The sequence below is a fragment of the Bombus huntii genome, chromosome 15, assembly GCF_024542735.1.
Source record: "Bombus huntii isolate Logan2020A chromosome 15, iyBomHunt1.1, whole genome shotgun sequence".
NCBI classification, from domain to species: Eukaryota; Metazoa; Arthropoda; class Insecta; order Hymenoptera; family Apidae; genus Bombus; species Bombus huntii.
Window position 1 is genome coordinate 3251651 of NC_066252.1, and position 27865 is coordinate 3279515.

A 27865-nucleotide genomic window follows, 5' to 3' on the forward strand; every position below is an offset into this window, starting at 1 on the left:
TCGGCTAACGAGCTGCTAAAAGGGAGAGGAAGAAGGAATATCGGTCGTAAAACCGCAAGAAACGCGCGAAAATTCCGCCAACAATGACCTTTCCTCGCAAATATTGATCGAGGCTCTTGCATTTTATTACTGCACTTCAAATATGCGGAGTGTTTCGTTTAACTTTAGAATTTGAAATATTCTCTGACGTAATTAAAATTTCATAAAAATACTTCTTACGAAAGTTACTTCTTTATAGCTTATGTTTCGACAGCCAGGATTTACATACATTTTTACCACCTGCGATTTATGGAAATCTTTAAACGAAGTAGCAAATATATATTAGATTGGCTTTCCAGCAATGACAATTTTGTGGATGTGAAAAAGAATCAACTGTATTTCATTTAGTCAATTGTGTAACATCTATTATATTTTCTACGATTGTATCCATGCTTTGAAAAATATTTTTCATTTAAAAAAGGGCTATATTTTTTATTTAAAAAGACCCTTCCGTTTAAATAATTTTGTGTCCAGAGAATAGACAAGTATAAATAAGAGAATATTATATTGGAAAGTAAAAAGTGTCAACTAAAAGCAGTTGATCTCGTTCCTTTTGAAGAAAAAATCGTTAACAAAATCCACGCCCGATGACGCGATATTTGAGCCGTTCACAGGACAAAGTGGTTAACTATACTTTTTAAAATTTTCGAAATCTTAGTGCCAATGCGTTTGATCGATGCTTCTCTTATATAATTTCATCAATTTTCTTTACTTTCCGTGTTGTGGACTTAACCAATTTGGTAAATAAGCACCTCGTATAATTGTTTCGCGTGTGTACGCACGAAAATATCACGCACCAGATACGCTTTTCGTTCTCGGTTGACCTGGAAGCACTCGTGAAATCATTAAAACGGCCCTGGTTGAATAAGGAAAATGACGATTCGCCGTTATCCCAGTAAAAGATTCAGTCTTGTCTGTGCGCCAAGAGCATTGCTTTTTCTCGAAGACACGGAAAACGCGAGCTGAGAGAACGTTCTCCAAGGGCGAAAGTTTAATTAACAGACCTCGGCTGCTTTTGTTTCGACTTACTTTCAGCTTCACCTTTTCAGCGCTTAAGTAGTCTAGGGGTCTAGGGGTTTAAACGAAGTGGCAGCTTTCGAGACGGCGGAAATATTGTTGCAGCTGTTTGTTGTAGATTTTCGGTGCAAGGAAAATTGTAATTGTAATTAAAACGCAATAATCAATTTAGAAAATGCGATTAATTATTGTTCCGCCTAGCTTTTCGTTAAGTTTGCGTTTAATTAATTTTATCTCAAGTTTCCCGTATTCAGATTTGGCGGAAGTAAATATATTTTCTGATTCGAAATAGCGCGTGGTTTCTTTAATTGCAAGTGACTGACGAGAAAACGAGATAATTAGGGTAGATTAAGTAATTATACACATGACTAACGACCGTTGATGACGCTTGATTATACAATTCACGCACAATAATTTCTTGCCGGCCAATGAATACTGTTTTAATTGTATCATCATTGGTTACAACTTTGAAATCGTTCAAATAATTATGAACGGTTCTGTTATAATCTATGGTTATTCATCTGATTAAACTTCGCACTTTTGCATTATAATTTCTACACGTTTTAAACAATCCAAAATTCGTTCCTCATTAATCGCTATTTCTTCAAATCGAAGAATCAATAAAAGAAAATTCTATCGTTTGCGAAATGAAACCGAAATCATTTCCTGAAGAGTCAAGAAAGCTTTCCGTAAATCACAGCATATATTATAATCTACAACTATTATCATCTTCACACTTTTGAGTTACAATTTCTGTGCACTTCAAAATCTAAAATTAGTTCCTTGTCGACCGACACCTCTCCAATTCGAACGATTTAAACCTGCATGTTCTACTTCTACCATAAAAAAAAAAAAAAAAAAAAAAGAAATAAATACACAACCCTTTGCGAAGTGAAACTCAAACGATTGCCCGAGGAAGCAAGGAAGCTTCGCTACAAGATAGAAACAAAAAGAGGGAAAGAAGGGTGGTGAAAGCGCAATTTCTGGAAGGTCTGCTTTAATCAGTTCGATTCCAGGCCAGCCAGGCAACATTGGCCCACTTCGCCGAGTAATAACGTAGCTACATCGCATTGGGGCAATAAATGTGCTCGTAGCTCGCACGAAGCTGCTACAAGCTTGGCTCGAAAACCACCATCGAAGAGGAGGGCAGTTTTCTTCGTCAGCACGCACCGGTGAACGCGACCTTCCGCCTTGACACTTTCGGTGGAAAACCGAGTGGTTGTTTATTCCTTTCTTCCACCCTCATTTCGAGACCTGTCTCCACGTTTCTGTGAAATTTCTTCTCTTTCGAGGCTTTGTGTCTTTGATAGAGCGAAACCAGCAAGCTTCTTATAGAGATGCTTCGTGTTTATTATGTCAGAGGGTAGTTTAGATTTAAATGAAAGTATTGAACGTTTTTAGCGTCGGTGTTAAAAGCTTTTGTGAATTGAAAATGAAAAATGAAATGAAAGTGAAAATGAAAAAAGCGATTATAAATGAGTAAAAATAGTATATTCAAATAATTTTGCACGATAGAATTGGCGGAATTTTATTACAAATATATTCATTTTTTCGACTAGTTTTAAACAATGTTTTAAGGATATATTCAGACAAAGAGTCTTAGCATTCTAATCGGAAATATGCGAATGTTTGTGAAAATTTAACGTAACAATTAATAGAACTAAAGAAGTGAAGCTTGAGCAGAGATTTATCCCAGCTAAGTATTATTATTTTATGACGAGTACTATATTTCCGGTATCTTATTTTTTTGCGTGCTATGTGGAATGTGTATTCTATGATATTCGCGGACTTCTAAATTTCCGATGGCAATTAGAGTCCGAAGAATTTTTGTTTCGATGCGTTTGTAAAAAGTTCGCGTAGGAGTTTTGTTCATCCGTGTCTACATGCTGTTGTTTAAATTTGCCAGAGATTTGTGTATTTTTAATAAAATTTCAGTAATTCTCTAATATAAAATTCTTGTTATTTTCATCCAGTGTCTATTATTTTGTAGAAAATGATATTATTTTAGCAGAATTTAGTTTATTTAACTTGAAACTTCTAGGATATATTATAATATAATAAACATGATTTTGCAAATATTTAGTATTTAATTTTGATTATTTTAAATAATTCAATGAATATTTTATAGCCATTGGTGTATTTTGATAAATGTATTTAAAATATGCAATTCCTTTTTAAACAATAAATCGAAATTTAGAACTCCCGAAATTTTTTCTGGGAACTTTCATAAAACCACTTCAAATAAACTTTCGAGGAAAGTGAACAGTTCGACATTCCAGAAAATCTTTTGCAATATTTCTAGACGGTGAACGTGTAGGACGATCCACAGAATATTCTCCATTCACTTGCTACTATTTCATTCATTATCAGATCGTACAAACGAATGAATAAAATTGTTTGAATCAGAATGAAACTAAAGAATCGTTTTGAAGGCTCTTTAAATATTTATCCAACCTAAAATTAAACTGCCATTTGACCGCCATAAATAAAAAGAACGGGGTGAGGCGGGGTGAAAACGATACGATCGAACCGGAAAGTTACTACAGCCCACGCGTTTTCCAATTCAATTTCAATCCCAATACTTTCAGACTCCTCTTCAAATGTTTGAAGAAAGGTTAATTACGAAGATGTTCGATCACGAAGAAAACAGCGAATTGATATTGCATTACAGTTTCTTCGTTTAAAAATCTACCAAAATGAAGGTATTTACCCCTAAGTAGAGATGTCAATATTTTTGCTATTAGAAGTGTAGTCTGTCAGATTATGTGATTATTACCAGTTTACAGATGTCTATGCATTCATGGAAAATTTACACGAGCGTATATATATATATATAGAGTTGTGTCATTACTACCAACTCATAAATAATTGATAAAAAAGGATATTTTTCTCATAATTCAAAAATATTCGATTCTGAAAGGGTTCGTTTTACTCTTATCACTATTTAAAATATCTGATATTTTAAATTTAATAGAGAGCTATCGATCCATTAGTTTCACATACGTTTAAATATATTCATCGATGAAACTGTGTGTTGGAATTCGCGTTAAACAGCCTTCTTCGAGTCTCTTTTTCTAACACCCTGTACGTACCACTAGACACTGACCTAAAAGCGTCGAGAGATTACGCCTTGGCGATAACCATATCCCTAAGAGTCGAGATTTATGCGCGACTTTTTACACGAGAATCTGTTTTAACGAGCACGCCGCGTGGCCAGCTCCGCGAATTCCAGACAATTTAGAGCGTTTTCGAGCTTGTCTCCTGCCAACATTTTCGTTGGAACTGGACCTATCGTTCTCGGAAGCTGGAGATATTAAATACCTAGTTTTATTCTTCAGTTGCTATATTATTCGAATACGGAAAATACAAAGGCTGCAAAGAATAGAATTTTTCTACGCTTTTCATGCAAACTTTTGTTAATAATTCTTAGGTTATTTTATAATAAACGTCGTTTCTTTAGATAAAGTGTATCATATATAATTAGTTTTGAATGATAATTTTTATTAAAATCAGGTTCATCTAAATTTGTTTGTACAATTAAGTGATCGTAATTAAGCGATCCTTGTTCCTGATCTTTACACATTGAGGGTTGCTTCTTTAATCGTAAGAAGACGCAAACTCTTTCAAATTTCAAACTTGATAAATTGCATGGTATCAGAATTTGAAAATTTCTACTACAAGTCGATTGTATGAAAACTCGGAGCATTTAAAGTATTCTTAGAAGTTGGCAATCAATGGACTTCCATGAATACTTAGAAACTTTTTAGCGATGTAATGTCATAAAGCTTGTAACAAGTGATCGTACAATGGCTCAGAATTCTTCGAATGTTACTTAAAGTTAGATGCTGATAGATTGTTCTCGTTTAATGCAGTGATGCAAATAAGGATTAATGGGGTAATAACTCAGGATGAGAATTCGCAACCCTTGCCTCAACTATTTTGTATCATGCTTGTTAGAACACAAGTCTGATTAATAGTTTCTCGAAGACTAATTTACCTGAATTCAACTAACATCTACCATTCCTCTTATTAACAGTATTTATATTACTTTTATACCGACTCTTAATTCCCGCCCTTTGGTCGTAGATGATCGTAACTTTTGGATTAGACTTGAATTTTATGTAATAAACGATAATTTATGCGACGTGATAAATTTTATGAGATATATAATATTAGGTTGTGCGATATTAGGTTTTACAGCGATGCATCTTTATACAAACATGAAACCTAATCTGTCGAACGTTATGATCTTTATTTTGATAGAACAAAATGGATCATACGTAATTCGATAAAATAATATAAAACGAAAAATGTTGTGCATCCATTATTTCCTTATAAAACGAAAGAAACTTTTCGGACGACATAATAGAAGTAACTTCCGTTGTTTCGACAATTACAACAAATATTATGATCATAGTAAATATTAAAAATATCGAAAAATATTTCGACAAAACTTAAACATACGAACAATGCAGAAGAACAAACAACGCATTTATTTGCCTAAATATCTGATCTCACAGAGGCCAGTTAATAGGGAATCTACCGTATATCGATTTATCGATGTTATCAATATTTAGCCGTAGTGTTATCAATAGTTGTAAGTACCTTCAACGCTAGTTTAGAATAGTTTCAAGGGAACAAAGTTCGATCTTAAGCAGAATCCATGTATCGAGACATGCGGTGTATTCATGAATTATTGCACATTTCATGGCCGTATGAACGAGAACAAACAGCACCATGGTTCCTTGGGTACCTTCTTCGAAGCGAGTTATGACAAAGGACCGTTGCTCGACCGACTAAAATCGATTTTCATCTCGTTGAAACGCGTTGTTCGTAGTTGAAGTGTAACTAGCGATCCAACATTGTGCATAGATTTCTATGAAACTTTGCGAGCTGATAGGCAATTGAAGAATATTATGCACACGTCAGTCTATATGCATTGAAACCGAAACAGTTTCTCGAATGTTTTATTGCGAGCAGAAAATTTTACGCCCATGAGATCGAGTGTTTGTAACTCGATTCATTAACTGATATTTCAATAACGGTAATAGTAATATTATATTATTATTAATATACTAATTACATACTAACTATATTGCCGAGTCTTGCAATATTTTATGAAAATATGCTGAAATATATAATGTCGAGTTTTATAGTTTGCGAGCAGCTTGCAAAGAGTATGAGATACATTTGAAATACATTCTTGATATATAGTATGTATATATTAGGTTATCCGAAAAGTTTCTTTCGTTTCGTAAGGTGATAATAGATGAGCAGCAATTTCTGTTTTGTATTATTTTATTAAATTAGGTATGATCCATTTTGTCATATTTCTATTATTATGCTCGTGCATAATTCAATAAACTAATATAAAACAAAAAACATTGTGCGTCTATTATTTCCTTATAAAACGAAAGAAACTTCTCGGACAATCTATACTTACACATGTATATTTGTTTCCATTATATTACTTTAATTATAATCAACTATGTGTTAATACATTTAGATGTACATTATAAATCGTTTTAATGTAAATATGTATTTAAAAAATCATCCTCGACGGATAATAATAGAATGATCATTTGTAGCAAGCTTCTTTTCATCTTGCATATAAATTAGATAGCATTAAATAAAAATTACTATTATAACATGAATTATTGTAAATGGCATTAAACAAAAATTGCTACGTCTTTTTACTGCCATTTACTTTAATTTTACTATTCTTAAGCATAAATAATTACGAGGCGATTTTCGAGCACATTCGAGATGCAAATTTAAACTTTCGTTTACTGAAATCTCAAACAGCTGGAAGATGTTCGTCTTCTTCCTGGGAATAACATTAGCATTTGCCATTTTTATAGCGAGTTCCTCGTATCGGGATTGTTGCACGCCATTTCGTAGAACAGACAAACGTTCCACTCCGTTGATTGAGAATGCATAATACAGCAGCAGCCACGGATCGCACGAAATTCCGGCTCGAATCGCGCTTTCTTAAAATATACATAAGCGATCGCTGTTGCTGCTCGTACCGTATGCATCGATCACACGATAGAAACGAAAAATAATTGCCTATATCAAGAATTATTTCTGTCGCGATTATGTCGTGTACAGATTTTTATTTTGGACCTTCGTTATTACAGTTGATGGTGTGATCAATCTCCTTCGACATGTTTTCTTCGCAAAATATCGATAGTAACCTTGTCTCTGAAGAAATTTACGGAAATTTTAAAGTGTTAGTGTAATTTAATAATTTCGAGAAATTTCTGTAATTCTGAGATATTTCAGTTTAGAGTAGATAATTTCATTCGCTTTTAGTGATTTAGGGAAGTTTTCAAGCTTTCAAATTCAGAGACCAAGAAGAATCACTGGTCAGAATAACTTTTTAGAATTTAAGGATTTTTAATCCGAAACAATTTTGATTAACTTCGGAGTATAAAGGATTTGGAGAATATACAATGATTTATAGGAAAATGTTTTGAAATATGGAAACTTTTCGAGAGTAACTTTACTGAATTTGTATTGGAATTGTAATTATTGCAAACAATGAATTTTATTTAAATGCATTATTTGGAAACATCTTTAAATTAATTTCACAGATCAAGTAATAGCTCAATTCTAAGTCCTCTAGTTTAGTTCCTAGGGAATTCCGCTTTTTCCCTAATGTAACATATTGAATAGATAACATCTGCGTTCGATATTTGCTTTTTTGTTCACTATGCGATATACGTGACGAGTAAATTATTGCAGTCAATGAAACAGATGTTTCAGTCTCATGAATCGGGAACAAAAGAGGTTAATGGAATTGCGATGAGATATACTCACTTGAAATCTCCCAATAGCGAGCAATAAATTGCTAGGGTATTTCGCTCTCCTATAAAATATTATAAAAGCAATATGTTCCGACGCATTTCCTATAGAGAAACTTTAAACCACGCACTATTTCTTGATCTGTTTCATGTTTCCTCTCCATCGTTAATAAAGTGTTCGAGGAGTAGATACGTCAAAAGATTAAATATCTCGCAGATCATAAAATTATATTCTCTTAAAGCACTAAAAATTCTTTGACAATCAATTCGAGAAACAGATGCAATTTAATCGGATATATCTCTTGTTCAAATATCAATCCCAAGCGAGCACCACCATTCGTTTCACTCAATCCTTGTTCTTCATCTACTTCGGCAACTGCATCCTTTTCTATTTACTCTAGCTCGTAAAATCAATCTCACACATTTGGACAGAACTGACTTCTTTTTCTCCTATATTTTATATGCATTATAAGAACTCAGTACATTTACCTATTATTTAATTATACAAAATAATCGGACAGATAGATTATATCTGTATATAATTATTTATATACTCCATTTTTCACCAACGACAAGATTCGAGATTTTCATCAGATGTTTAACGCATATTCTTTTTTATATTTTGCTATCTTGGATTTTACAGAGGAAAAAGTGCGCTAAACGATATCTCCAAGCGTAATTTTCCAATTTCTAGAATTTGTGGAATTTAGGAATCTTTTAACCTAAGATAATCGGGGACTTTTCTGATCTAGAGAAATGTGGAAAATTTCTAGTCCAAAATGATTTGGGGATTTTCTAATCTAAGGAAGCTGTATTAAATCAACACATCACACGAATAGGTTTAGAATTTGAGAAATCTCAAACTCATAACGTTTAATAACTTTGAGAATTTTGGGGAATTTTGGGAATTTTCTAATGTAACAACGGAGGATGCATTTCAATAGAGACAGAATATTTACTTTGAAAGGTGAAGTACCTACTTTCAGAGCGCTTTAAAATCTCACACAAAGGATTTGTGACCTACCTAACCTAACCCCAATCATGGTTGAGTAGAAGCGACTGAATCTTCTTCCCGTTTATTTTCTATTCTAATTTCAATTCCATTCCATTGTATCCTTTCCATTGTAATCCATTTGTTTCCACATAATTTTTACCATTCTATCGTCATTTTTCGAACCATTCATTACGCCAGTGACCGATTCATCTATTATGCTACACCTGATCAAGCGAGGAAAACTCACACTTTCAAGTCGTATTCAGACCTATTGAACGAGACCGGTCATTAGAGGCCAGTAGTCAATGTATTCAGAGTTATCAGCTAATCCACCCAACAGCGATTGGTATGTACAGAATCCTCCTGTCGTCTAATTGACCAATTCTTCAGGTCCTATTGTACAAGCAAGGATTGAGAATTTAACCGATGGGACATGACTGATTGCAGATGACAACTGTCCTGTTTTGTTTCCCTTACGTAATTTATGAAAATCTCTGTTTCTTCTCTTTTCACTAGATTTCCTTTATTTCACATTTTACTAGCTTTTACAGAATGATGCTGTAAGATAATCTACAATAGTACGATGATACTTGAACGACTCGTAAGTTTTTAATTACTTTATTTGCTATTTTGTTCCGTCGTTAATCATCGATTATATTAAGGAAGAAGAAATTTGATATAAATCGGTGCATTCGATGTTAAGAAGATTTATAACACAACTATGAAATTTCATTTCGATATGGTTTTTTAAACGAACTTTAATTTGAAAAAGATTGAAGATTTCTGGAAATGTAAAACGAGAACTTAGGGAAGATTAGAGACGTTTCCTATTCTATCTGAGAAATTTTTTAATGGGTAAATTATTTCAAAGAAACTTATAAATGAAGAGATCATAACGGCTTCGTTCTAAGACCTTTCGAATCAAACATTGTTGATAATTCTTACAAATCTGAAATAACATAACGAAATAGTCTTCGAAAAAGTATGTTGAATTATATGAAAATTATTTCGATTAAATATCCAATATTTTGGAGAAGCTACGAGCAATGAAAATTTTATTGCATAATACGATGTTTGACAAGCACCAATGTAGTAGCTTGTTCGATGTGATTGATTAGTTTGTTTAAGCAACATTGTTCGCGATTAATAAGGGAGTTGTAGCAATAGATTACAATACAAATTATGATAGCTTTTAATATTCGTAATAGGCTTTACTATGCGAAATTTTATAACGTAAAGGCAGTAAAATAGAAATTTAATTCACTCTAGCACGATCATTTGTTACTCGTTTCATTTCGTTAATCATATTCAAGACTAAACTCCCTGAGAACATTTTCGAAAATAACTCGTACCGTACAATACAGAGAAGCCGCCTCTCTATTTCAACGCTGAATTTACCTGCGAGGAGTCTGCAGGAATTAATCAACGTCTTCGAGATTAACCCGAACTGGTTCCTCGATATTTCACGGTGCTCGACGCGTTCGTCTCGAGTTCCTCGACACTTCATACACTATGCTGAATTTTAGTCGCATCGATGAAGAATCAAGTGGCCTGGATTTTCGTTCGTGGCATCTTTGACGAATGGTACACGAATGATATCGTTAGAGCATTTTTGATCTTTCATAGATACGGAAACTGGTCAAGTAGACAACGATTAAACATGGCGAATGTTATACGTTGGAAAAATAAGTTCCAGATTTTTGACGATATTCAAATTTGTAATTTAGAAAAATTATAGAATAAATATAGTAAAGAGGGGAAATGGAAGTAAATGATGCATATTTATTGTATGAGAATTTTTAAACTCCGTAAGTTAACAATTTAAAAGAAAATGAAGGATATCTGAAATTTGAAAGCATTTATTAAAATAGTAAATTTGAATTATTATAATATATTAAAATAATTACTGCACTAAGGACAAGACATTTATCACTACATGCGTTTAATATAAAATGGTACCTAATAAATTTATACGTAGAATCAAAGAAATAAATGTAAGATCGCTATAATGTAGTAAATATATACATCGGTATTGAAATATTAGACGTAGTAATTAAAATAATAATAAAACGGTAGAATACTACAAGCAGAAAAATGTGTAATTCTTAAAACGTGAATCGCCTTGAATTTATGTTTTATAAAATAGAACGCCCGTTTAAAAATGGAAATTGAAACTCGGTAAACCAATACACGGTAGTTTCATAACAAACAAGAACAGAAATATTCACTCGCGTATTTAGCAGAAGTAACACGTGTTTAAACGCGAGGTTAAGGCGCGTGAAAAATAATTTACTTCATTCTACAAATATTTCTTCCAACGCTGCCACTTGTTAGACATATTCTTAAATTATGTGTTTGCGTGCATCATAGCTCAATGATGTGAAAACGTGTTACCAAACCACTGGTTCCCTTGATACAGTTTGTATAAGGATAATTGATCCGTCACAGGTGTTTCTGCGTTTCCAGGTGCACGTTTAATGATTCAACCTATCTGTGTTTCAGATAATTTATTCGAAACAAAAGTAATTTATGGAGTACACTAATTAAACACGTAAGTTCTTTTTTCTCATTTAAAAGCGTTTGCCATAAAAGAGGCACATGCTCTTTAAAAAAAATCTACCTTTTTATTCGATTTCAATATTATGTTAGACCCTAGATAGGCAGATTTCTGTACGTTTACGCGAAGTTTAAACGTAGATACGTTCAATTTATGTTAAATATCGTTGGGTATGCTAATATTTATGATCGATAATGTAAATGATGTTCTGTCATGTGAAAACAAGATTATCCAAACAACGTGTACCATGATTAATTCGTTTAATTAAGGTTTCATACTAACTCTATATTTGTGTAAATATTTCATAAATAACCACAATAAGTAACAAAACTTAATGTCATAAACAAATTATTTTCTTTATAAACGAACAGTTACATACTTTCAAGAATCTTTATTTTCTCGATCGTTCAAATTTGCAGTTTCGTCTGTGTCAGTAAAATTGAGATCTGGGGAAATCTGTTTAAAAATAAACAGCGGTCGCCGCTTTTCCATGACTAAAAAAAGAAGTGACCGTAAAAGTTCAGAACACGGGCTCGACTCATGCCGACAAACATTTTAACAAAATATTTCGCCTTGTATTTTTACAGCCTCTCGCGACACATCCGTGAAACGAACATTTCTGGATTCCCAAACAGCAGTCGAAACAACAGCCTGGGAAAGCAAATAAAAAGAGGCGAGTCGAAACAAATTTCTTAACGGGATTTGAATGGAAATTCCTTTTCTCGAAACATCCATAAATTTTACTGCAAACATTCATTACACGAACCTTGTAAATATGTATTCTGAAACGAACTCGTAGTAGATCAAACGAAATGGCGTGATCAAATCATCTTCGATAGATTTCTTAAATGGAATATTTTAAATAGTCGCTATCTTCAATTTTATAATTTTAATTTTATTTCTTCGTTCTGGATAATATTTTACGGATATAGAAACTTACTTGAATATATCCAACTGATCCGCGTCTAATTTTTATGTTCCCAAAATTTTTTAAAAGATACTTAAAATATTTAAATTTTTACGCTTTGAACTTATAAAATATTTTTAAATAATTTTTTTACGAGTACAGCAGAAAAAGTTCCTTTAAAAAATTCCCCCATCGTAAAGTATTGTTGTTTCTCGTGCAGTAAAAATGGTCAAATATACTCGTTAATTATTCGGACGCTAGGATTTCTAAAAGCACAAAGGGAACGCGTAACAACCGAGTTGGTAGTAGGGCACAGAAAGTAAACCAAACAAGATCTGTAGAGAGAATGGCTCTAATAAGCTACCAACAATTCTTTCCACGAATGTTTAATTTAAACGTCTGTGCACATATCATTATGAGCCAGATTATCGTGCTATAGCTGCTATTTAGCAAGAGAACATATTTTAAAATCCACATATTGCAAGTTCCTCTACAATATTAGCAAAAGTTATGATTTACTTGGATCGCACCAAATATATCTTATAATATAAAATACGAAATAAGGTAGTTCGGGTTTTTCAATAAACATATAACGGGTAGCTATCGTAATATGTACTTATAACCATCAGTATAGTGAGCTATAAAAGTATATTTATCACTATAATCAAGCAACACATAAATTTTTCCTTCGTAAACTAACCCTTCTCATTTTTTACATGTTCCAGATTGTAACCCCTAAAATAAGAGAATCTTTCAGAAACCCCATTCGTCGTTAGACAAAGATATAAAACCGCGAAAAAAGATATGGAATGAATATACGTTTCGTAATATACACACGTAAATCGTAAAACATAAAATTCCGAAAGCGTCGATTCGAAACTTATGGACGGTAGTGTACGTTAGCTGCACGTGGATGCGTTCGTGGTGCATACACGTACACGCGATTACATCGATTAGTAAGAATCACCATGAAATAGTAGCCATACACTCAGCCAGTGTACACAGGCGTGCCGAACAATACCGCGGGGTCGTCCATTGTCTGGCAGAGGATGCTGACATAACCAGAAGCACGGCCGCGTGCGTGCAGTTTTATAGCGCGATGCAAATTTCAAGCTGACCGACCGATCTATCACTCTATCCCATCTCTGTTGCTCTATCGTCGTTACTCTATCATCGTTCCTCTGTCGCTCTATCCTGTGTCCGAGCGTCGATCACGCCGCCGCGATTGCTTCGGCCCGTTTAACCGCGTGATCTGTCCAGATGTTTCCTTATCGAGAAGTCAATAGACCGAACATCGTATGGTTTCTGTATTTGCTTTAGGTAATGATTATTATAGCGAATACTTATTTCGACGAATTTATCTTCTGATCAATTAATCTTCTGATGATTGCACTGATAAAAATGTATATACGAGTAAGTACTTGATTATTGGATTCGGCCGAATACACAGCCACTGTAATCAGAACCTTAACATGGGTGTTGTTGACGTTGCTGCGAGCAGAGTGCGGATAAAATTGTGCAGAAAATGTTGGATTTCTACGTATACATGGTGGATCTAAAATGTCGTGATACAAGAGGCGCGAGGGACATTCTGTGATACGAAATAAGGGGAAAATCATGAATAACGAAATTGCGTTTCATTCTCGAAGAAATGGAGCTTGAAAACTTACTCAAGTATCTAATTCTCGGTTAGATAGGAGTGAAAAATTGGCAGCGGGTCATTCTACATGCTCATATGTAAGTCGAAAATGTAGTACAACGCTTGTTTTTCGTTTGAAGTCTGGTTTTCAAGAGAATCGAGTTGCATATTCTTCTTACACCTAGACAGAATAATATGCAAATTATTTTCTTCGAAGATCCTGAGATTGGGTTTTCTTCTAAAGGTTTTATTTGAAAAACAAAAGCTTTGGAAATTTGTTGGAAAGGATATTCTTGAGTTTTGAATTTCGTTCAAGAGGATTCTGCTAGAAAAAGAGGCATTTGCGATTTTGGAAATTTGACGATCTTGAAATAAGAGGAATCTCGGGATTTGTAGATGAGAAAATTTTAGCTTGAAGAGAGAGGAATTTTATAGCTTTGGGAATGGAGAAACTTCCCACAAAAGCAGACAGTTTGAGCTGAAATAATACACGAAGAGACGAATTAAAATAAACAAGTTTACGGCAGTTGAAATATAGAGAGGAAATTCCTCTTAAAAAGTGGAAATTTTTACGACATTAAAGATTTGCTAAAGAAGATTCTTGAAAAGATAACTTTAAATTGAAGAACAGTGAAAAACATGATAAGTTGTATTTTTTATGTTTTATTATTCTTCTTTCTTCAATCTTTCTATTCGAGGCTCTCTTTCTATTTGATTTTGGAATTAAAATTACCCCCATCTTTTTGAATATTTCAAAAACATTAAATTGGTTAAGTCCTATTGGTTAGTCTTTTTTACAAATTTTTAAAAGACTCCTCTGAGATAGTTTTAAGAAACGAATTTGTTTGACAGATAGAGTATACTTTTGGGTAAGAATTCGATTAAAATGGAGAGATTGTAATAGTGATTTTGAAGAAGGTAGTAAGAGTTGGAAAGCAAGGATATTTAATCTGGAAGATTATCAAGGTAAAAACTTGGCTGAAGGTTCGATAAGGAGTAGATGAAGGTACTGTATGGAGGAAAGCGTAATACGTCCCAGATACACAAGTTCTGATATCGGAGGAAAGTTCTCTTAGAGGTACAGATAGTGGTAAAAGAGATGAGAGGCTTTCGATAAACTGTGGTCAACGTAAGAGTTGAAAACTTTACGAAATCTTCTCTTAAAATCACTAAGAAACCTATAAAATTGTAACTTAACAAGAAAACAAGATACCAGACTTTTGGTAAGACTTTTTTTAATACGAAGTAAACACTTTCAGAACAATTGGAAATGTAACAATATCTTTCAACGTAAAATCTATTTAGTCCCACAAAGAGTAAGGAAAACGTAATATATTATTAGGAATTGCAACGTTATACAGTAAAGTTATGGCGTGGAAGGGCAATAAGAGTTAAAGTATGTGCATCGTATGCCCCTGGAACCAGCTTCAATACGCAGGACCGACGATCAACGCTACTTGAGAATAATTAATTGAGTCGTTATAGCGCGCAGCGGACGATCAAATGTATCTCGTCGTGCTCATTAGCCAGACACGTTGCAAACGTTCTTAGAGGATAGGACACTCGAAGAGGTCTCTTCAATTTTTAAACGTTTTCTGGAAAGTTTTCCAAGGAGCTAAAAGAAACTTATTGGACTTGCCTACTTGATTAACCTACGTTAATCACGATTTCAATTACTTTACTAGAAAATGAAAATACTCGTTCATAGGTCTAATATTGGTATAACAATTATCTTAAAATTAGTATATTAATATTTGTTTTATGGTAATACTATTGATCAATAATCGTATTAGGCGATAATGATATTTTCAAAATTTTCTTGGCTCACGTGAGATCTCGAAATTTTCTAGTTTCATCTTTAATATAACTTTACAAACAATTTTATATCTAGCTGATCTTATAGTCGATGTTTCTGCGAATCCTGTACTAAAATAAACATCATGCTTGTATTATTTCAAATGTGATTTTCGAATGTTCTAATTATGTTGTCTATATAGAATTTGTCTAATTGTGTTAATTAATTTTATTTTGATTAAAATTATCTTTATTTTTGTATTTCTATTAATGAATTTCTGTTAATTAAATATATTAATTAAATTAAGAAAATTCATTACTTTTGTTGCTCTATTTCACAAATTTTTCGACAATATTATACACGAAAGCGTATGATTAGTCCATTAGAATTTATTATCGTGTTTCGTTAAAACAATTGACCTATGTCATTTTAGAAAACGTAGGTATAGATCAGTATACTTGTTGAGAATTGTAGATCCTAATCGCCGAAATAAAAGTAAAGGAACACTAAGATTACACTTAGAATTTATATTAAAATAGTTTTACATTTATTTAATAAACGATTTGCAGGATTTTCGTCGATATGCATTTGCACGCGTCTCAGCACTCTCTTTGTCTCACCACCTTCTGTATCACACTGCCAACGGAACAGTTGCATTCATCTGTTTTTTCGAGACGCTGTGCACACACATACTTCCATACATTCATATTCACATACGTGTGCCACTATTACGTGGCTAATCTAGTCTAGCACACAAAATTATACATATCTCAATAATACTAATACCATTTTATACTGCCCAATCCGAATATCTGTATAGAGAATTAAAATAGAATACCCTGAATATTCTTTGTTATACGAAATAAATTCTTAATTTCAAAGCCACCTCGACAAATTCCCAAATATCCCACAAACATTTCCACCTTTACTAACAGTATCGCATTAAATTTTCTGGAAACAACCTCAAAAGCTCCTCGATTTCATACACAGTTCAGATTCTAATCATAACCTAAATTGGCCGAGCTGTGGCACACCGCAGGCTTACATAAATTCATTTTCAACATTGAATTTCTCGAAATTTCACATAGGACCACGAAAGCCCGACGATTTCCCAGTTCTCTCCGCAGAAGCTCGCCGCGACCGGAGCAAAACCGCAATTTCCGTCCGTGCAACCGGAAGACTCAAATCGCGAGAACGCGGTGCGTCGTTGAAACCGCGAAACAGAGAGAAGAAAAATGAGAGAAGAGACGAAGGAAAAAGGTAGGAGAAGCGTCGAGGTGGGCGTAGGTCACGGTCGTCGCGGTTTCTCGCCACGGGAATTAACGCAAGAATAGAGACAGATTAATTAATTAAGTTCGTCTTAATTGCGAACCCGCTGGAATCCTGTGGTCCTACGACGCGACGCGTGGGCCCCGTTTAATTGCACCGTTAGGACAAAAAAATGGAGAAAAAGACTGATGAACCTGTTTTGTCGCTCACGTGATGATACAATATTTCGTTCTTCTTCTTTCTTTCTTCTCTTCGGCTGCAGCTGTGAATGAAACGAGCGGGCAATTAGTAGAATGGTTAATGGTTACTCGTGTTGAATTATTAAGAGATTGTGTTACAACATCGAAACCTCTTCGTCGTGCATCGAAACCTCTTCGTCGTACATCGAAACCTCTTCAACATTTCTATGACATTCAACTTCTTCCGCTTCTTCTTCTGATTTTATTTTTACGAAGTCAGTTATGCCTAAGAGTTTGTTGAATACTAATGTTGCAATCGTTTTTTAAATGAACCGTTAACACAATTACATCAAAACCATGCTAGGATTACCTGTTACATTTGGAATTACCATTATGTTTCACTTAGATAACGGTAGGGTAGTTTTAGTATGGTTGCTGTTTCATATGTATTTGCATAGGGGATGATTATCGTAATTTGAAAATATAATCTGAAGCGGATTGTTTGTTGTATGATAAACTTGCTTGGAAAATTGTCTTATCTGTTAAATGCTACAAAAGATGCTGTACTTTGGACGTTTTATACTTCTTTCAGCCTAGTGATAAATATTTATTGTGACGAAAGAAATTAGACTAAACGGTGCCCAACATCCAAAACGCTTTAACATTGTTTCATAATCACAATCTTTAGCCCCTATAAAATCGTTAACCTAAAGCTCGCATCAACCACCATCGTTCTTATCTAAATAATTACCCACGACCCTAAGTGCAACTCTGTTCGTCCATAAACTTAAGAATTGCGAATAAAACACTCGACGCTTTCCAACTATCGTCGGAAGCCAATTCAACTTTCTATGAGGAATTTACCAGCTCGAGGCTACTTACCGACCGGAACTATGACAGAAATTTCGGCTTTACGAACTGACCCGGTGTTTCGTGGTCACATTTACGCACATTCGATCCACAGTTTTACGACAAGTTTACGAGGAGCAACGTTCCGACCTGTCGACGATAAATCTTTGATTCACCACGTTGCTTTATCCGATTTCGATGCTTTACGAACCATCCACTTCCGTCGATGGCTGCTGTTGCACGCGTTCGTCCATTTCCAGATGAAGATTTTCTTTCCGTGCAATAAACGGTCGTTTTCCATGCAAGCGTTCTGCCTTTGACGTCGCTCAATTTCAGCTGTTTTAAATCGCGGCACGAAAAATAGACGTCCGAAAGACGCGGTTGCGTTAATCGGTTCAGCTTAGCGCCACGAGTCTTCGCCAGCTTCTTTCACTTGCGTTTTTCTACCTCGCAACGATGATGGATGAACGTTGAAAAAGACACTCTGTTGGTCTTCTTGAGTGATATTTTTTAGTGGTTTGTTCTTTGGGTATTTAGTTTCTTTTAAGATGGTGTTTGACTTTTTTTAGAAGTTGGTCGTTTAATATTTCTTAAAATTTCATTTTTTTACATGTTTGTTTAATTTATGGGATTTGAATACTTTAGAGATATTACTTATAAATATGTGATTCCATCAAGAGCTGGATTGTTTCAATATAAATATCCATAATTGATTCCTTCCTGAAGCTTATTTTTCAAGAACTTCTTAACATAATAATAACTGGATGGAATTTCCGGCGTTTCGTTCAAAGTTACTTTAAATTTTCCAATCCATCGATTTTACAAAATGGAGAAATAAAATGCCGAAGGTGTTCGATAATAATTTCTGTTGAAATTCTGCTTCCAAGCAAGCATTCTCGATTAAATCCCAGCAACCGACGGCCAGAAATGAGAAACTTGTTGCGAAAACATCGATTATAACGTGCTTCTCGAAATAATTACGAAGAATCAACTATGCAAACAACTTGGTCGTTCGACAGGAATGTCCAATAACGTGAAAGTTATTCGTACTAGGCCATGCAAACATTTGATAAAAATGGCAGGTTGCTGAATACACAATAACCCAATCCATTTTTAATATGTACTAAAAATCAATTTCAATTAATTTTATTATGTTGAATGAGAAATTACATTTATCTAGTGTCGTGGTAATGAATTCTATCTGATTTAATGTAATTACAAAGTTGGTGAAAATTAATAAGGTTTGGTCACGCGCAGTTTCGACAGTATAACGAACAGCTGACACAAGCAACATTGTGCAATCCTGATCGTTCTGATATCAGATTGATCTTTATTATGTTGGATTTTCTGTCTATCACGTTTAACACCATCGTGTCTTCGTGTTTAAAGTTTCGATTTAAAAGCTCGACGAAGGATTATTTCTGGCTGAGGCAATGTTTCATATTCGATTGATTTCGCATAGACATTTGAACGCAGATTCGTAATAAGAAGAGAATGATAATAGTAAGAAGAAGACAGATTTTTGGGACATGGAATATTTGAAGGATAACTAAATTAAAATTTTATCAAGACATTTGTTTTTTATTGTCTCAACGAAAAAATATTTATAAGTATATAGAAGAATAGAGAACAATGATAATAAGAAATTTTTAGGATACGAAATCTTTGAAATTATCTTAGGGTTATAGTTTTATGAAGATATTTGTATCTAATTCTAAAAGTAACAGTATATAGAAGGGAATAATAATAAAAAGCTAGTTTTACCTGGAAACAGAAATTAATACAATAGAATTTTGAAGGAGAAGAAGACAAATTGAATCAGCGGTATAGAATCTAAATTAATATCGAATTCCAATGTGACTAGAAATAATAAATATACCAATAATAATAAGATATACTCAGAATAATAAATATACCAAGTGGTTTGTAAATATTTCTCCACATTTAACGTTTTATATTGTAGGAATTTTACTAAAGTCATAGAGGAATATAATATACAAAGACTATGTTTAGAGTCATTAATCAATTTACTCTAAACGCGAAGAAACAGGAATCTGTCAATAGCGTAGATAACAAAGTCGACGTCATAAATCATTGTGTTCAAAGTTACCTTCGAAGCCAATTTGGAAAATTTCGCTAACAAGAAAGGAACTTCCGATTAACAAACCGGAATCAAATTGTGGAACCTTCGAAATAGAGAACCTTGAAAATCAATCTCCATTGACGCAACTGATTGATTCAGTTAAATTCTGCTGTTCCGAAAATAGATAAACAACTTGTCTAAAATACAAACTCTTATGAGATATCTGATAAGAAAATTGATATTATCGCTTATGATAATAAGAGAGAAAGAAACCAGTAGGAATTTAGTTTGCTTTTAACATATCGAGATTTACTACTATAAAAATACTAAATTATTCAACAAGTTGACTGCCACGCAAATTTTATTATACTTGCTAGCTATATGATAGTTCTTGCTAGCGTTATCTACATCATTCACATTATTGAAAATCTTTCAATCTATGAAATTTATTTTACTGTAAACGTTCTAGAAAATTTGCTAACGTGGATTATCGATGACCGTCGTGGCAGTCAATATGCTAAAAACCAGAACAGTTAAAATTTCAACTTTAGTTCAACGTGCGTTTTGACGTAAACTCCTATGCCGATGCTATCGCCAATATTTCACGTCAGTTTAGAAACTTTTGTCATTTTTTAAAATTCATCCAGATTTTCCTTTAATTATCTTCAAACTCGGTTTAATCCATCAAGGAAGAACTCCAGAATCTCGATCACTCATCGTCCTTGAAAAGTACCGTACTAAATTCGAAACACATATCGTTACGATTGGTCCTACACAATTGTTTCTAGTTTGCGCTTCATCTGGGGCTGTTCCGAAGGGCCGTTAATCTTGGTCTAATAAAATATTTGAATCACCTCCTGTTACTTGTATCTACGAGGTGGCCATGGCCCACTAAAGGCCTAACCATGGCGCAGGGTCGCACCAACACCAATGTTCTACCTGATGTTTCGACATTTCCTCGTGCAGCACGCGACACGTGTAGCATCGTGACAGGCGCACGACCGCGGAACTCTCTCGAGATTACCTGGTGAAGGTGACTTAAGATCAGCGAGTTCTCCGCTGAATTCTCTTGAAAATGTCGATCAGAAGAGAAGACCGACCTTGACGCAACGAGACCTTGCTCCTTGCTTTGGACAGATTATTCGAAACAGTTCTGTTTTCTCTTCGTTTTTTCCCTTTTTGTACGCTGATTTTTGTGTCGTGATTTTTAGTTGGTATCTTTTTTTGACAAAGAGAGGAAAGGTGAACCAGTTGATTTCCATTGATTTGAGGTTAGGTTGCGCGGATTGGAGCGGCTTGGAGGCTTCGACGGCAATTTTGTTATTCCCATAGAGAGGTAGCTTTTCGGAATCGATACAGAGAGATCTGTGAAAATTGTTTTATTCGTAGTAAAATTGTTTTATACTTTGAAAAGTATTTGTGAGATCTAGTTCAGCTTTTTATTCTGTTATATGTATTACGTGGTTAGTCTTGTAGCTATTTGTTAAATGGAAGGAAAGGGAGGGATTTAAAGTCGATGAAAGTTTGAATATTCTGACAAAATTTTGATAAATGTATCTATTTAGATGTATCATGGATGTCAGGAACTTCCCCTCGCATAATGGCGTGACAAGAACAGAATGAAATTATCTTAATCATAAAATATTACTTTCGCGAATGCCGTATTTTCCGATGAAGCATTTCTTCTAATTAAGTTCTATACATCTTATTTCCATGGTACTACATTTTTGTAATTATATGTAATCTCTTGGATCTAAATAATTAGTATACGTATAAATGCAATAATAAATGCATGATGTAGAAATACTTTTTACAGCTGTTGTATATGTTCGAATAAATTTCATTAGGAGTTCCAAACGAAATATTTGTTTAATATAAAAATTTGACTATCAAATTACGTAGTACCGTCCCGATACCAAAAAGTCCTACGATATCGAACAGATATTTAACTTCCTGTCGCATAATGGCTTAACAAGAACAGGATTAGTCTATCGTGTCATGTTCTGACGTTTGTGATGTATGCTCGGCACTCTAGTTGCGTTTCAGGAGCCCGCAAACTGACTGGAGGAGGATCGATAACGTCTCCAGGCTTCCGCCTACGCTCGATTAGACTAAATTAAGCGCACTGTGTCAACACTATACATAAATAGCCGCGTGTACCCGCTGTACTGGGAGGTGCGGAACACCACGGGACAAGGGGACGTCGATTGCAATTTCAAATTTATGCTAAGGGAACTCCGACGCCCTCGTGAAACGTCATGCATGTCCGATACGGTGGACGTCCGTATTTCGCGATGCTACAAACCCCATTCAAGAACCTCCTAACACTTTCACATCTTTCAATAATGTCTCCTTTTTTTCTGATCTTTATTTATTTTGGATTATTTCCTTCCTTTTGCAATTTATGTTGTTTGCCTCATTTGTGTGTGTCTTTTGTAAATCATATTGACTTTAAACATTCTCATTTTATGGATCGCATTGGTTTTTATCACATTTTCTTCTTTCACAAATTATATCGTTTTTTGATCATTTCCTTCTTCTATGTCACGTACAATCACGTAAAAGTACGTTAAATATAGCCGCTATTCTCATTCAGAGAAGAATGATAATTCTTCATAATAATTTTTCTATCCACAACTCTAGCATTATCTTTTCCTTTTTTCTTTCCTCAATATTTATAGCCACATTAACCGTTTGCATGGTTATTAACGACGTAAAAGAATAAAGAAGTTATATGGACTCACAAATTACTATATAATTTGGTATACTGTAAGTAATTTAGTAGCTCTTATATTGATTTGTAGTTTTTTAAATTGCCTTTTGTGATGAATTTTACTGGCTGTAGAAAGAACATCTCCTGCACACTGCATAATGTCATTTAATGAAAACTAATGTGGCCTACTATTGCAACATTGGACTATTTATAACACAACAAATCTTCTTTATTGAGGAAGCACTGGTGAGTAATTTGATGTACTATCTCATTCTAATTTATGACATTACGATTTAATCGTATCTTACTAGAATGCCTAGTATCACGGAAGTCATCTCCAATTAAAATTCTATCATCATATTTTTATCCTCCTTCCATTTATCACGATTAGCACATTTATCCTTTTAAATCTCACAAGCAATATTTTAATTAAAATCTTTTACTCACACAAATTTATACACTTCAAATTTAAAAAAAAAGACAAAGAAGTAGAAAAACTAATAGTATTTAAATACTACATTTTCCTTATGATCTTATCTTTAAAATCGTTTCTCACATCGAAATAAATGCACTTCCTTATTAAACAACCAAATACCTTACAATTTTAATCTTTCACACTGCAAAAATCTTTCTATTGTAATACGATCAATTAGAAACTTCAGCACACATTTACAACAGAATTTTCGGAAACTAAAAATGTCCTTCCGAAAAGGAAAAGATTTCATAATATCTACGATATTATTTATAGAATATAGAATCGTCTGCGCTTCTCATTATTCAAGGACTAACGGTGCTATAATTTTAACTCTTCACGCGTCAAGAATTGTTTAACATAATCAGCCAACAACTGCAGTACATCTTTGGCAGTGAAGCTTGTTGAATCTAAAAACTTCGATTTGGAGAGAAACAAATTATTGAAATATGTATGAATTCATTTCTATTAGAGTAACCACCGTCTTTCTATTTCGCTCTTTATTAGGCAATTGAACGCACTAAGACTTTAACTCTTTACACTCCAAAAATTGTTTAATACAGTCTTCCATTAACGACTCTAGCACACATTCGCGGTGAAACTTTTCTCTTTTTATGGACGAAAACAACAATGAAATAGGAAATTTGATATTATTAGATATCACTGAAACGCTGGCAGATGAGTACAGAAGGTTGATTATTCAGCCAAGTTAATTAACCGAATCACGAATCACAGTTGTCACGGCTAAAACAGTAGCGAGGTTCACCGATGTTTCTATGGAAATTCCAAGGATGTTTTTGCGCGCGATCCACGCACGAGGTCTCGAAATAAGCTCGGCGGGGAGCAGCAGCGTGGCTTGCATGCTGCCTCGTTGAATTACAACAGGCTTCACCGCGTAAAACGATACGCGAGAGAAAGAGCACGGATCCTCTTATGATCGAGATCGAGACGCATCGTACGAGAATCAGCCAGTTTAAGGCGGTTCGTGTGGCCATTGTACCATGCACTCTCACGTCCTCGTTGTCCGGCAAGTCTTCTTTCAATTCATTATTCATTATTTTTGACGCATAGAACAGGCTCTGTTGCGAGCTGGTTTAAACCGTGATATCATTCGCGGTAAAACCTTCTTCCCGTTGAATCCTGTGTCCCGGATGTTTTATGTCAGTCTATTAAGTCAGTGGAATAGTAACGTCTGTTTCGTAAACGAGGAGAGGTAAACCGATTTATAAAATTCGTGCAGATGATACGCCTCTTCTTCAAAATTTAAATTTGCCGACCCAACATTATTCATTTAAATTATTCGTGTAATAAATTTCGTCATGGAATAATTATAAAGTATACTAACACGGTGGTCATCGGTGGTCCACGATACTAAATTTTCTAGAAAGATTAAATTAAGACAAATTTCGCGGACTAAAAAGTCGTCGACAATGTGAATGATTTAGATAACATTGTGAGAAAAATGTGCGCGAATATGATATAATATATTACAAAAAATTAAATATAAAATTAAATATTTCAATGTATTATCTCTTAAATTTCTTGGTTCTCAGGGCAAGAATGTAAAGTTTGCGTGACAGTGAAGGTGTTTAAGGAAGAGAAATTTGCTCTAATCACATACACATACTCGTATATCGCAGATCCAAATTCATGATACAATTGAAGTGAGAAAGTTAGTATGCCTCGGTGGCAAAATTGATGTTAACATATATTCGGTTATACATGTATAAAGAAATATAATTGTATGAAACAAGTTTCTGAATTCTCGCTATATTTATAACCTGTAATTGTCCTATATATTGTCCTATTTATAACCTGAATCAATTATAGTTGTATCAATTAAAGTTTATACAATATGGTAATATATAATGCAATAACAATATGCAATAATAGAATATCAAGAACCATATTGAGAGATCGGTAGTTCTAGCGTTAAGGATTTTGTGGAACTGCATCCTCTGGTCGATTAAACTCGAATAATATCATTTGTGTTTATAATACAATAAAATTTAATTAATTTGAAATTCTTCCGAAGAAAAATTCTCTTGCTATTAAAATTTGTTCATTAATATTGACGAAAAAGCGTGGGAATAGATTTCAATTACTCCCACGTTAAATGTGCGTCTATCAAAAACGAACGTTCCTTTTAATAGCATTAAAGCACGATACGGATACGATAAATTGCAACAACAATATGGAGAAAATCGAGAAACCATTAGCGTGGAATCGATGAAAAAACGATCGTTCTTTTCATCGACATATAAAAGTATTAATTTCGTAGAAAGTCCAGATATTTCTATATTCTCATCATCCATCAGTGTCAATTAACGTCATCCGTGTGACCTTACATATCGTCCGCGGCGATTAAAAATTTTCTGTATTAAGTCTCAAGATTTAAAAGTATACATTTCATAAAGTTTTATGACATTTTCTGACTCTTTTTTAATCTTGATAACTTTTCATCCTCTTTATTTTTTAATACTTTTCCATAGATAATTATTAAGGATATTAATCAAAAATATATTATCAATTTTTGAAATAATTTCCATTAAAATTAATATTGGGAAATTTATACCAAATTTTGTAATATTCTATGTGGATCTATTTAATTTATATTTTAATTTAAAAATTCACTGTGTTAATATATTTGCCATCGATCTTTACGAGGTGATTATTCAAATGGCAAATAAATGCAAAAAATTTGCAAATCATCATTCCTTTCTGGCGAAAAATATCAATTATCCTTAACACCAAGATAGCATACTTTTACTCTCGGTAGACTTATCGGTAGATCGACATAAATTATCCTTCGAATAGGATCGATGTAATAGCCTGGCTTATCTTGATTCTAACAAAAAGCACTCTAATCTCAATTTTATCGTTCCACTTAACATCAATTTATCATCCTTAGATTTGCTATCAAAGAGACCTCACTTTCACGATCATTAAAATCTGTTAAGTCTAACATCTTCCATACATCGTATCTTAACTAATAATTTTCGAAACTACAACACCACAAACGTAGCAGAGAAAACAACATTTAAAACATAGGAACGAATGACTGCTATAGAAAAGAAAACGTCCTTATGCTATTATGAGAAATTTGAAAATGCAAATAATGCTAATAATATGCAGAAATATATAAAATATGCAACGGTTAGCTACCTGGAACATAATGTCGAATCAAGTAAAACAAGTTTCTGCTTAGATTCTATTCCTTTGTTTGTCTTTATAGAAATGTAAATTCGCATAAAAATGCGCATAAAAATGCGCATAAAAATGCGCCTAATCATGACAGTCGTGTCTTATTACAGAGCTAATCTTTTCTCAAGATATTTTCAAACCCACACAGACAAATAGTCTATTATAGTACGTTGGATTTGCGTCGTACAGCTATAAAGTCATCATACCTATCTTTCAGCTACACTACTTTCAGACGGTAGTAGGTAGGATAAATTACGATGTCAATTTTTATCGTATCATTCACGTCTGCGAGATCGAATTGAGCTTCATAATTACCGGGTAGAATATGACCATGTACTATGAGAAGATGGCTGTCGAGATTACAAAGAGGCAAGAGGACTACTCTATTCTCCCACTCATCTTCACACGTTACTATAGAATCATATTTGTTTACAGTGGCTATAATAAGTCAAACTATATTAAGTTTCATACAATTTGATGCTACTTTCATACGAGTATAAAAATTGAATGCTATGAAAACGAAATGTGTAAATGTGTCATAAAAAAAAAATGTTGATCTATATTTTCGACTTATCTTTTCTCTTCAGAATCAGCTCGTATTGGGTTGTACCATCCGTTCGATCTCACCTTCTATAAAACATTACTCCTATGATAGCAACATAAAGTTTTTCTATGATAAGTAATCAAATATTTTCGTAATTAATATCTGTACTTATAGACGACAGTGTACCATCGCGTTGTCATAAAATATTCTGTTTATAACAGCTCTCAATTGCTGTCTCTTCTATCGGATTAAAATTATTAATCAGATTAACGGTAATTCGTTTCTTTATGGGCAAAGAAAATATTCGATTACAAAACGAATTTAATAAGTTAACAACGATAACAATTGCGCGTTCCTGCGATTGCCCGTGAATTCTGACTTTTCGCAACTGGATGTTAAAAGATAAACTCCATTGATATCAATGAACACCGCCAGAACGAAGACGATCGATCGCATAAACTCTGCTGATCCGACTTTAATGGCCACGCAAACTCGAAACGTTGCGGGATTACTTCCTGGCCGAGTCAGCGACTTGCGTTCCAGAATAACCTCGACCGAAACGTTTGCCGATCTTATTAGGCGCCTCGAATGAAAATGGATCGTCCGGTCAACGCTGATTTCCGCCTACGCTCGCGAAATATCCTCACCGTTTAGAGACACTAACTCACCAGTTCGATCCAATAATTATCTCAGTTAATGAATATTTCATGAGTATTCAGTATCATTGTATTGGAGTTTCAAATAAGAATCGCGAGTAAAAATTGAACGTGAGAATGGCACGATTAATTCAATGGTATC

The 27865-nt window shown here is 33.9% G+C and overlaps 2 protein-coding genes and 1 long non-coding RNA gene across 14 annotated transcripts in view; 1 reads left to right on the plus strand and 2 right to left on the minus strand.

Moving 5' to 3' along the window:
* Positions 1 to 27865, minus strand: part of LOC126873748 (uncharacterized) — a 327994-nt gene that overhangs the window by 52927 nt on the left and 247202 nt on the right. The gene's annotated exons all lie outside the window — the stretch shown is intronic.
* The window catches only part of LOC126873706 (potassium/sodium hyperpolarization-activated cyclic nucleotide-gated channel 3), a 212211-nt gene that overhangs the window by 40604 nt on the left and 143742 nt on the right, over positions 1 to 27865 (minus strand). The gene's annotated exons all lie outside the window — the stretch shown is intronic.
* Positions 13483 to 14619, plus strand: LOC126873766 (uncharacterized). Its single transcript, XR_007692527.1, has 3 exons — positions 13483 to 13733; positions 13822 to 14057; positions 14145 to 14619. It is a non-coding gene; the product is annotated as an uncharacterized LOC126873766 (long non-coding RNA).